The sequence below is a fragment of the Ovis aries genome, chromosome 2, assembly GCF_016772045.2.
Source record: "Ovis aries strain OAR_USU_Benz2616 breed Rambouillet chromosome 2, ARS-UI_Ramb_v3.0, whole genome shotgun sequence".
NCBI classification, from domain to species: Eukaryota; Metazoa; Chordata; class Mammalia; order Artiodactyla; family Bovidae; genus Ovis; species Ovis aries.
This window is the reverse complement of record NC_056055.1, coordinates 95,539,809-95,551,477: the sequence shown is the minus strand read 5'-3', so window position 1 is coordinate 95,551,477 and position 11,669 is coordinate 95,539,809. Positions and strand designations below refer to the sequence as shown.

The following is an 11,669-nucleotide window of genomic DNA, read 5'->3' as shown; positions in this document are numbered from 1 at the left end:
TCTGCCACCCTTTTCTCCTTTTGCCATCAATCTTTCCCAGCATCAGCATCTTTTCCAATGACCCTGAGATGGATCTTGGCCTAGTCTCAATTTTCCAAACTGTAAAGTGGAGTTAATCATACTCACCTGGAGGGGTTGCTGTGTGATCACAATGAGATAACAGAACACAGTGACTAGTATGTAAGAAAATGAAAGTGAAAATCATTCAGTCGTGTCCAGCTCTTTGTGCCCCCATGGACTATGCAGTCCATGGAATTCTCCAGGCCAGAATACTGCAGTGGGTAGCCATTCCCTTCTCCAGGGGATCTTCCCAACCCAGAAATCAAACCAGGGTCTCCTGTGTTGAAAGCAGATTCTTTACTAGCTGATGAGGAAGCAGCCAAATAAAAGTTACTTCTCTTGCCATCATTTTGGAAGATATATTTGAAGTAGTTGAAATGAACAAGATAATTGATTGGCAAGCCTACATATGCTCTAAAATTACATGAGGACTTAAAAAAAATACTTAACATTGAATCTGAATCTCCAAATTGTAGCCTCAGTTCAGTTCAGTCGCTCAGTCGTGTCCAACTCTTTGCGACCCCATGAATCGCAGCACGCCAGGCCTCCCTGTCCATCACCAGCTCCTGGAGTTCACTCAGACTGGTGTCCATCGAGTCAGTGATGCCATCCAGCCATCTCATCCTCTGTTGTCCCCTTCTCCTCCTGCCCCCAACCCCTCCCAGCATCAGAGTCTTTTCCAATGAGTCAACTCTTCACATGAGGTGGCCAAAGTACTGGAGCTTCAGCTTCAGCATCAGTCCCTCCAGAGAAATCCCAGGGCTGATCTCCTTCAGAATGGACTAGTTGGACTTCCTTGCAGTCCAAGGGACTCTCAAGAGTCTTCTCCAACACCTCAGTTCCAAAGCATCAATTCTTTGGCGCTCAGCCTTCTTCACAGTCCAACTCTCACATCCATACATGACCACTGGAAAAACCATAGCCTTGACTAGACGGACCTTAGTCGGCAAAGTAATGTCTCTGCTTTTGAATATGCTATCTAGGTTGGTCCTAACTTTTCTTCCAAGGAGTAAGCGACTTTTAATTTCATGGCTGAAGTCACCATCTGCAGTGATTTTGGAGCCCAAAAAGATAAAATCTGACACTGTTTCCAGTGTTTCCCCTATCTGTTTCCCATGAAGTGATGGGACCAGATGCTATGATCTTTGTTTTCTGAATGTAGCCTAGAAAACTATAATTTTTCTAAAACTCTCAGGTAATTCTGATGCCAAATTCAGCTTTAGATCGATGAACTACATGAACTCTTGAAAATGTTTGTATTTTATTCCCTCCCATAATCATTTAAAAATCAATTTAATTAGGCAACTAATATTAACCAGTGTTAGAACCGTCTAAACTGAGTTTAGGAATACTTCTGATCATGGGCTGCATTTTAGAAGACACTTGAATTGCTTGTATGGTTAGGAATTATATGTGAGGGACTTCCCTCGTGGTCCAGTAGCTAAGACTCCATGCTCCCAATGCATGGGGGCCCAGGTTCGATCCCTAGTCAGGGAACTAGATCCCACATGCTGCAGCCAAGATCAAAGAATCACATGCCATAAGTAAGAAGCAGTTCAGCCAAATAAGTAATTTTTTTAAAAAAGAATTATATGTGAAAAAGTCCATCCACAAATATTTATTTAGCACCTGCTATATGTTAGACTGAGGACTTCCCTGGTGGCTCTGATGGTAAAGAATCCGCCTATAGGAGACCAAGGTTTGATCCCTGGGTTGGGAAGATCACCTGGAAAGGAAATGGATCCCCATTCCAGTATTCTTGCCTGGAGAATCTGATGGACAGAGGAGCCTGGTGGGCTACAGTCCATGGAGTTGCAAAGAGTTGGACACAACTAAGCCACTAACTCTTTCTTTCATATGCCAGCCAGACTAGGTACTTCTAATAGTTAAACAGGCAAAGTGCCCTGCTTTGTGGAGCTTAATAAAGTTAAGCTTGTTTGTGTGTGTCTTTAATTCAGTTCAGTTGCTCAGTCGTATCCTACTCTTTGCGACCCATGGACTGCAGCAAGCCAGGCTTCCCTGTCCATCACCAACTCCCAGAGTTTGCTCAGACTCATGTCCATTGAGTCAGTAATGCCATCCAACCATCTCATCCTCTGTTGTCCCCTTCTTCTCGTGCCTCCAATCTTTCCCAGCGTCAGGGTCTTTTCCAAGGAGTCACTTCTTCGCATCAGGTGGCCAAAGTATTGAAGTTTCAGCTTCAGCATCAGTCCTTCCAATGAATATTCAGGACTGATTTCCTTTCGGATTGACTGACTGGATCTCCATGCACTTCAAGGAACTCTCAAGAGTCTTCTCCAACACCACAGTTCAAAGTCATCAATTCTTTGGTGCTCAGCTTTTTTTATAGTCCAACTCTCACATCCATACATGACTACTGGAAAAATCATAACTTTGGCTAGATGAAACTTGTAGGCAAAGTAATGTCTCTGCTCCTTAATATGCTGTCTAGGTTGGTCATAGCTTTTCTTCCAAAGAGCAAGCATCCTTTAATTTCATGGCTGCAATCACCATCTGCAGTGATTTTAGAGCCCAAGAAAATAAAATCTCTCACAGTTTTCATTGTTCCTCATCAATTTGCCATGAAGTGATGGGACCAGATGCCATGATCTTAGTTTTCTGAATGTTGAGTTTTAAGCAACTTTTTCACTCTCCACTTTCATTTTCATCAAGAGACTCTTCAGTTCTTCTTCACTTTCTGCCATAAGGGTGGTATCATCTGCATATCTGAGGTTATTGATATTTCTCCCGGCAATCTTGATTCCAGCTTGTGCTTCATCCAGCCTGGCATTTTGCATGATGTACTCTACATATAAGTTAAATAAGTAGGGTGACAATATACAGCTTTGATGTACTCCTTTCCCGATTTGGAACCAGTCTGTTGTTCCATGTCCAGTTCTAACTGTTGCTTCTTGACCTGAATACAGATTTCTCAGGTGACAGGTCAGGTGGTCTGGTATTCCCATCTCTTGAAGAATTTTTCATAGTTTGTTGTGATTCACACAGTCAAAAGCTTTGGTGTAGCCAGTAAAACAGAAGTAGATGTTTTTCTGAAACTTTCTTGCTTTTTCAATGATCCACGGATGTTGGTAATTTGATCTCTTGTTCCTCTGCCTTTTCTAAATCCAGCTTGAACATCTGAAAGTTCATGGTTCACGTACTGTAGAAGCCTTACTTGTAGAATTTTGAGCATTACTTTGCCAGCATGTGTCTTTAAGACCTGAACAAAGAAGCCTTTTTCTATAATTATAATTTGAAACATAATAAATGACCAAATAAGTTACTGTTGTGTATATTGTAGTTTGTATTTATTTTTTCATGTTTTCTAGTATTTTGATGTGAAAATTTTCAAGCAAGTAGCAACATTGTAAGAATTTTGCTGTGGGACACCCACATACCCAGCTCCTAGATTCTACTATTAGCATTGCTGGACTTGCTTTATTACATAGTTATCAAGGCATTAACCCATCTTATTATTTGGGATTACTTCAAAGTAAATCAAAGACATCAGTATACTTCCCCTAAATACTTTAGAGACATATTATTAATATTAGCATTTAAAATCTACAAGGAAATGTACCATCTTAAGAGTATGTTCAATGCATTTTGACAAACATATACACATATAAGCTATCAAGATACAAAACACAGAAAGTTCTCTCACTCCTATTCTTAGTGAATCTCTCCTCCAAGGCCCAGTGGTAACCCCTGTTCTGAATTTTTTCCACTGTAGATTAGTTTTGTATATTATGGCATCATGTCAATGAGATCATGTGATGTATACTCTTTGGTGTACTAGACTTCTTTCACTGGGCACAGTATTTGTGAGAGTTATCCATATTCTTTCATGTATCAGTCATTTGTTCTTTTGTGTTGCTAATTTCATTGCTTACCGCCATGTAAGCATCTGTTTTTCTGTTGATGGGCACCGTGAACCTTTCTAGTTGTTGGCTATATGAGTAAAGCCACTGTAAACTTCACAAGTATTTTTTGTGAACGTGTCAATATTTTCATTTATATTGGATAACTACCTCAGTGGAAGTGCTGGTCATAGGGTGCACATATGCTTCGTTTTAGAAGAAACTGCCCGACTGGTTCCCAGCGCAGTTGCGTCAGTTACCCTTCCATGGACAGCGCTGTTTCAGGTGCCCCATCCCCACTTCCATTGATGGCTGGGGTCAGTTTCTTTGACTATAGCCACTCCGGTGGGTGTGTAGTCTTGTCTCCTTGTGGTTTTAATTTGCATTTTTGGATAACAAGTGATGTTGAGCATTTCTTTCATTGTGCTTATTGGCCATTCAGGCATATATACTTTTGATTCTTCAAATCTTTTGCCCATTTTTAATTGGTTGTCTTCTACTGTTGAAGTGCCATAGTTCTTTGCATACCCTGGATAATAATCCTTCGTCAGATATACGTTTTGCCAGTGTTTCCTCCAAGTCTATGGACTGCCTGTTCATTTTCTTAATGGTGTCTTTTGATGAGCAAAAGTTTTTCATTTTGATGAAGTCTGTTTTTGTCTTCTTTTACAGTTATTGCTTTGTATGAACTAAGAAATCTTGACTCATGAGTCATGAACATATTCTCCAATACTCTCTTGTAAAAGCTTTATAATTTTAGCTCTTATGTTTTAGGGTATTTATTTCACCTTTTCACTAATTTTCACAATTTTTAAGAATGGACCTCCTAAACTATCTAAAAAAATATCCAGTTAAACTTTCTTTTATATATAAACAAATAAATGAAATTTATTCAGTGTCAAGGAAGGGGAAATTTGCTCTTCTGCCCCTTGAGTTCTTCTGGCTGGACTAATAATAAAATTGACACAAGACAGATTCGTAGGAGGAATAAATTTTAACTCATGCCCACAGAGATCTTATAGAAATGGACCTAAGAACTGACAACAAAGAAAACAATATATATTTTTTAAATTGACATATAGTTGATTTATAATGTTGTGTTAGTTTCAGGCACACAGCAAAGTGATTTAGTTACATATATTTTGTCAGATTAGTTTCTATCATAGGTTATTACAAGACATTGCATATACGTCCCTGTGCTACATGGTAAATCTTTGTTGCTTATCTATTTTATGTATAATAGTGTGTATCTTTTAATCCACACTTCTCATTCATCCTTCCCCACTCCCTTTCCCTTTTGGTAACTTTAAGTTTGTTTTCTATGTCTGTGAGTCTATTCCATTTTATAAATAAATTCATTTGTATTATCTTTTTATATTCCATATATAAGTGATGCTGTATAATAGTTGTCTTTTTCTGTCTGATTTACTTCACTTGGTATGATATTCTCCAGGTCCATCCATGTTACTGCCAGTGACAATATTTCATTCTTTTGTATGGCTGAGTAATATTACATTTTACAAATATACCTCATCTTCCTTACCCTTTCATTGATTGATGGACACTTAGGTTGCTTCCATGTCTTGGTTATTGTATGTAGTGCTGCTTGAGGTGCATGTATCTTTTTGAATTAGTGCCCAGGAGTGGGATCACTGGATCATATGACAAGTCTACTTTCAATTTTTTAAGGAACCTCTGTACTGTTTTCCATAGTAGCAGCTCCAATTTACATTCCCTTCATCAGAACAGGAGGGTTCCCTTTTCTTCGCACCCTCTCCAGCATTTATTACTTGCAGATTTTTGATGATGGCCATTCTGACCTGTGTGAGATGATGCTTCATTATTGTTTTGGTTTGCATTTCTCTAATAATTCCTGATGTTGAGCACCTTGCAGGTGTCTGTCTGTTGGCCATCTGTATGTCTTCTTTGTAGAAATGTCTATTTAGTTCTTCTGCCCATTTTTTGATTTTTTTTTTTTGACATTGAGTTGTATGAGCTGTCAAAGAAACAATTAATGAGGAATTGACAGGATAAAGAAAATTAGATTTGGTATGTGTAATTTGTAAAGAATCTAAATAGAGTTTGGGTTTGGGGTAGTAAACAAAAAAAGTAACAGGAGACTTCCCGGCTGTAATTCTCTGTCTCCACTGTAAGGCCATCTTACTTTTGGATGCAGGAAATGCACCTTTTTTGGGCTGTGCTGGATTTTCATTGCGGCATGCAAGCTCCCTAGTTGTAGCATGCAGGCTTAGTTGCCATGTGGCACATGGGATCTTAGTTCCCCGAGCAGGGATTGAACCCACGCCCCCTGCATCAGAAGGTGGATTCTTAACCACCAGGCCACCAGGGAAGTCCCTGGGAATGCACTTTTCACATGAGAGATTTATTTCCTGCTCTTCAGGGAGATAGAAGAGGGTCAGAATTTTCTTCTTGGGTTCACTGCTTCTCAAGCAGCTTCAATTCAAAATAATTAATATGCCATTGTAGCATATTTTGGGGTGGCCAACCCTCAGCCCCAACATCATGTTCCAAGAAACCTATTACAATGTCTTTCTAGATAAAATGTGTAAATATGGGATCATTGAAAAGATCAGACTATCCTCCATATACGTGCTTTGCTTTCAAGCATTATCATTTAAGAAGAATAGAGGATTCTCTAAGTAAAGAGCAACCTAGACCTAAAGAGGTATTTTACAATGTTATGCTAGTTTCTAAAGCAATTATATTCCAATAAAAATAATAATAAAAAAAATGATGGCTGAGGTAGGTGGTCCATTGGGGAGGGGCTTGAAAAAGTTTATTTATAAAGATTATTATAATGATTTGGTTATTGTTTCATTTTTTGAATAATGAAATCAGGTATGAAAGTAAAAAACAATAGAGGTGTTTTAAACAGATGATTGTTCAGTTGAGAGAAAACAGACTGCTTACGCATTTATAAGGGCTTTCCCAGGCACTCAGCAGTAATTTGCCCACAATACAGGAGCCGCAGGAGACTCAGTGACATTCTCCAGAGCCAGGCTTTGATCCATGGGTGGAGAAGATTCCCTGGAGGAGGCCATGACAACCCATTCCAGTACTCTTGCCTGGAAAATCCCATGGAAAGAGGAACCTGGTGGGTTACAATCCACAGGGTCGCACAGAGTTGGACACGACTCAAGTGACTTAGCCTGCATGCAGGCATGCGTTTATAAGTAACAGCTGGGGACACGTGGGGGAAGGTTGAGAGTAGGGGGAGACAGAAATAGCACTCACACTCTAGGCTTTGTTGGCTCGCATGGAATTTGGGAGGAAAGTGGGAGCAGAAAGCACATCCTCCTTGATGACACAGCAGAGAGGAGCTTACTCCTCCTGTTCCCAGCTGTCCTCATGACAGGCTCTTTTCTGTCTCACACACTCAGCCCTGAGAGTCAGGTGATGACTCCGGCCACCCTGCTTCAGGCAGTGTCACCCATGTTCCTTTACAAGGCCTGGCTCCCAGCTGTTACATGGTGGAGGAATCTGACACTCTGATAAATGAACAGGCCATCGGATATTCTTTCCAACAGAGGGCAGTGGCTTACTGAAACTCTCACATAACGTTTGCTCTGAAAATAGATTTTTCTTAAATAGCTGGGGATTAACTTTCAGTGAGGCCAACCTAGGGGAACTAAGCGAGCATGTAACCCCAGATGGTTGGGCAGACACATGTGGTCACAGTTCTGCCTTAATTTGCTGCTGATTACTTCCTTTGAAATTTGCAACCAGATTCTAAACTCTTCACCTTTCAACATCTGGAAATGCTGAGCGCATTTGGTCATTTGTTCATCTTGTTTAAGCTGTACACCCGGGTTGGGTAAGAGTGTATTTGCCGAAGCAAATAGAATAGACATTGCTGAAAGATCAGCCCTTCTGAAATGCTCTTCTAACCTAGACAAGCCATAGAAGGTTAGAGATTGTGTTTCTATGCAATCCTATTAGTGATAGCATTCCATATGATGCTGCCTCCCCCAAAGCTTTTTTTATGAAGTTAAAAAAGTTTCTAATGTAAAGGTTGTATTATCAACAAATGCTAGTCTGAAAGAATCAAATAGGATTTCGAAGATTACCCTTCTTTAACAATGCCTTAAATTTTTATCTCCTTATCCATTCCCTTGCTTTCTTTCTCAAGACATTATGGTTTATTGTGTCTCCACTAGGTGCCTTGCATGTGATTTACACAGTGAATGGCCCTGCTTTTGGAGCAAGTTAATGATATAATATCCCCATTTATATTCAGAGCAGTCAACACTTTCTAGCTCTCAGAATAATAAAAGCACCTGCATTTAATATACATGGAAGAATGGGAAGGCAAATAGCAGATAAGGCACAATCAGGTAAGTGTAATCAGATAAAATATCACAATATTATAGTCGATCAGCATCTGGTAATGACTTGAATTTTGAAAGACTGACAGACAGCATGGCCTAAAGCAGCCAGGCATACCACATTCAGAGCACCTCTTCCCAGGGCTGATTGCTCCTCTCCTGTGTTTTCTGGCAGATTAAGCAGGTAGGGTTTCTTATTTTAACTCTTCTAGAACTGTATTGTGCTACTGGAAAAACACTGGCAGCATTCCTCTCAGAAGCCAGATCAGAAACAAAAACAAACGATGTAGCTAAAATAAAACCTGGCATCTCCCAGCAGTTATCTCAAATTGATCCAAATCAGTTTTATTAAAAAAAAAATAAAGCTTGCGGTGATAGGCAAAGCTTTCATTTCCATCTCTGTACTTGCCTGCGCGGTGTTGACATTTTATTCATTTTTTTTTTAAAGCAAGTGAAAACTTAGTTTATTAGAAACTTACTTGTCTCTGAGAACTTCTGCAGTTTTGATCCTTGGCAGCTAGTAAACCTAGCCCTAGACCTAGTAAACCAAGGTCTCTTTTGACCTTGCAGGAGTCTTAATGTAACGGAGCCATAAGGAGTCAAATAGAAAGCTTCAGATTTGTAGAAGTCAGAAAGCTGAACAACCTGGTTGGTATAGGAGAATTTAGCAGTTTACTTCTCCTTTTAAAAAATTTTTTTAAAAAATGAAGTATAGGGAGATAGTGAAGGACAGGGGAGCCTGGAATGCTACAGTTCATAGGGTTGCAAAGAGTCAGACATAGCTTAGCTGACTTGCAATGTGTGTTAGTTACTGCTGTAAAGAGAGGGCTGTTTAGCCTACGTTAGCCTGAGGGGTGGCTCTCTAGTGGGAGGATCAGGAAGCGCCTTTGGTCACGTGTGCACGCATGCTAAGTCGCTTCAGTCGTGTCTGACTGTTTGCAACCCCGTGGACTGTAGACTGCCAGGCTCCTCTGTCCACGGGATTCTCCAGGCAAATATACTGAAGTGGGTTGACATGCCTTCCTCCAGGGAATTTTCCCCAAGAATTGAACCCATGTCTCCTAGGTCTCCTGCATTGAGAGGTGGGTTCTTTACCACTAGCGCTACCTGGGGAGCCTGTGTTTGCTCATGCCTGCTGCAATTTGACTAGATGTTGAATGTAGGAAATGGCATCAATTGCCCCATCATTTGAGAAGGGCTGAATTCAGCCTCTTGTTCCTCAGTTCTTATACTTTTGATTGTTGTTCTCAGAGTAAGAGCCCTGGGCACTGGCCAAGAGATGTCTATTGCAATGAAATTTCATAAAATATGAGTACAAAGGAGATGAAATCATTGTTGCATTTAGAACAACCATTTTTTATGGAAATCACTCTTTCCAAAATGTCTCTGTCTCTTTACCTGGTTTAGTCAGCTTGGGCTGTGATAACATGGGCACAGAAATGGATTCTTGTACAGCTCCAGAGGCCGTGAGTCTGATAAGGCTGTTGACATGGTTGGCTTCTGGTGAGGGCTCCTTTCTTGACTTGTACACCGTGGCCCTCTTCACATGTGCTCACTTGACCTCTTCTCTAAACACCCACAGGGAGAGAAAGCGTGGGCTCTCCGGTGTCTCTTTTTATGAGGACACTAATCCCGTCCTGAGGGCCCTACCCTCATGACTTCATCTAAACCTGTTTCCTTCTCAAAGGCCCCATCTTTAGGGGTTAGGGCATCCGTACATGAACCTGGTGTACCCCAGATCATAGCATCATCCAATTGTATCGCTGTGGCAAAGTCACTAAGGTTGAGACAAAGAGAGCCATTGTGTGGCCAACAAGGCTGGCATGAAGGATGTGAGCAGTTCAGTCCTCGATGGAGCAAAATGTCAACGAAGTGGGGCCCTTGATGACAGTATTCTTTATCCGTTCTTTCACATACACCCATGCCCACACTCACTCATTCCTGCCACACCCACTGTAGACTCTGGTGAAAGAGAAAGTGCACGTGTCAGGAATGAAATGGGGAAGCCACAGCTTCAGGATATTTATGGTGCCAACATTCTCTTGCCTTGTCCATCACCCTTTTTACCCTTGCAGTGATAGGGACTGATCACTGATTTCAGAATGATAAATGAACCCATTCAGGAGCCTCAGTCACCCGAGAGTGTTCAGTTACATTCTGCATGTGGAGGATGGAGCAAGAACTAATTTTTCAGATGTCTAATGACAGGAGTAGAAAGGAAAAAGGAGATTGTGAAGAATCATGGGTTGATTTCAACACCCTATTTTCAGAACATCCAAGTCTATATAATGTTTTCTTTCTCACAATTCATTATTCAGTGCTTTGGGGAGGTGGGCTGAGATTTACATTTTACGATTGAAAAACTGTGAGCTTCTTCAGGGTGATGAGAAGAGACCTGGGTTGTCAATTTAAACATGAACTGTACAGTATTGAAGATGGAAAACACCTCCTTCAACAGTTGGTTGGTTGTTTTGTATTTTAGTTGTGGCTCGAGCAGACAAGCAAAGCATTCTGTTGTTCTTTTAACTTGTCATCTAATGAGTCTGGACCATGAAGAGCCACAGCCATGTCAAAAAAGAGACATACCACTACCTGATTTGTGATAGAGACAACCTTAGACAAAGCCCAGCTGAGGCTATTTCATCCTCTGAATCGAAAACCTTTCTGTTTCTGCTTGCAGCCCCATTAAGGGATATTTTGTAAATAGTGATGGTGATATTGCAACCAGGCAAATTCTTCTTTGGTTCCAACTGTGTTCCTCACCCTTTCATCAGAGCCATGGTCCTGGAGAGCCAGGTTACTGCAGTAAGTAACATAGTTGTCTGAAGTATGGTATGAGCTTGGATCCATCCTGGGTGTTTTGATGTTGTTGTGCTATATGTAATTGAGAATAAAGCATGAGTCTCTCTGACTAAGACTGTGGCTTATACGTTTTGCTACCACCATCCCTTTTGGAGGCAGATAAAGGACTAATCTTTTAGAAGTGATGGTGGGAATAGGTTGAGGAGAATAAAAAGACTGGAGAGACATGGTTATGGTGACATTCACCCACGAAAAAAGGAGAAGAATCATTACTTGCAGAGATAATTTGTACTGTAGGTAACAAAAAATGACTTCTTATTTAGGTTTTCAATTATATTTGAGTTGTCTACTCTGACCAGGAGAGACACTTGAGTTTCTCTTTGTTAAGTGCACATCCCAAATCTAAGCTTGGTACATTTCAACAGTTATTGAATAGAAAAGATTAGATCTTCGTGCTTGTTAATTCTTAGGAACTCATTTAGCTTTATGCTTCAGCTTTCTCATTTCAAGAGCAGAAACATATTATTTTTATGCCACATTTCATAATCGACTCATTTCTTAGCTAAATTCTCCAGGTATTTTTCAGAAGACTTTCTTTCCT

At 40.5% G+C, this 11,669-nt stretch overlaps 1 long non-coding RNA gene across 1 annotated transcript in view; it reads left to right on the top strand.

Annotated features, from left to right (window-relative positions):
* The first annotated feature begins 7,633 nt into the window (after window positions 1-7,633).
* LOC121818661 (uncharacterized) overlaps window positions 7,634-11,669 on the top strand; it is a 346,398-nt gene continuing 342,362 nt past the window's right edge. Inside the window, exons 1-3 of the long non-coding RNA XR_006058681.2 lie at window positions 7,634-7,847; window positions 8,099-8,275; window positions 10,947-11,071. This is a non-coding gene — a long non-coding RNA (uncharacterized LOC121818661). The remainder of the gene's footprint in view (window positions 7,848-8,098; window positions 8,276-10,946; window positions 11,072-11,669) is intronic.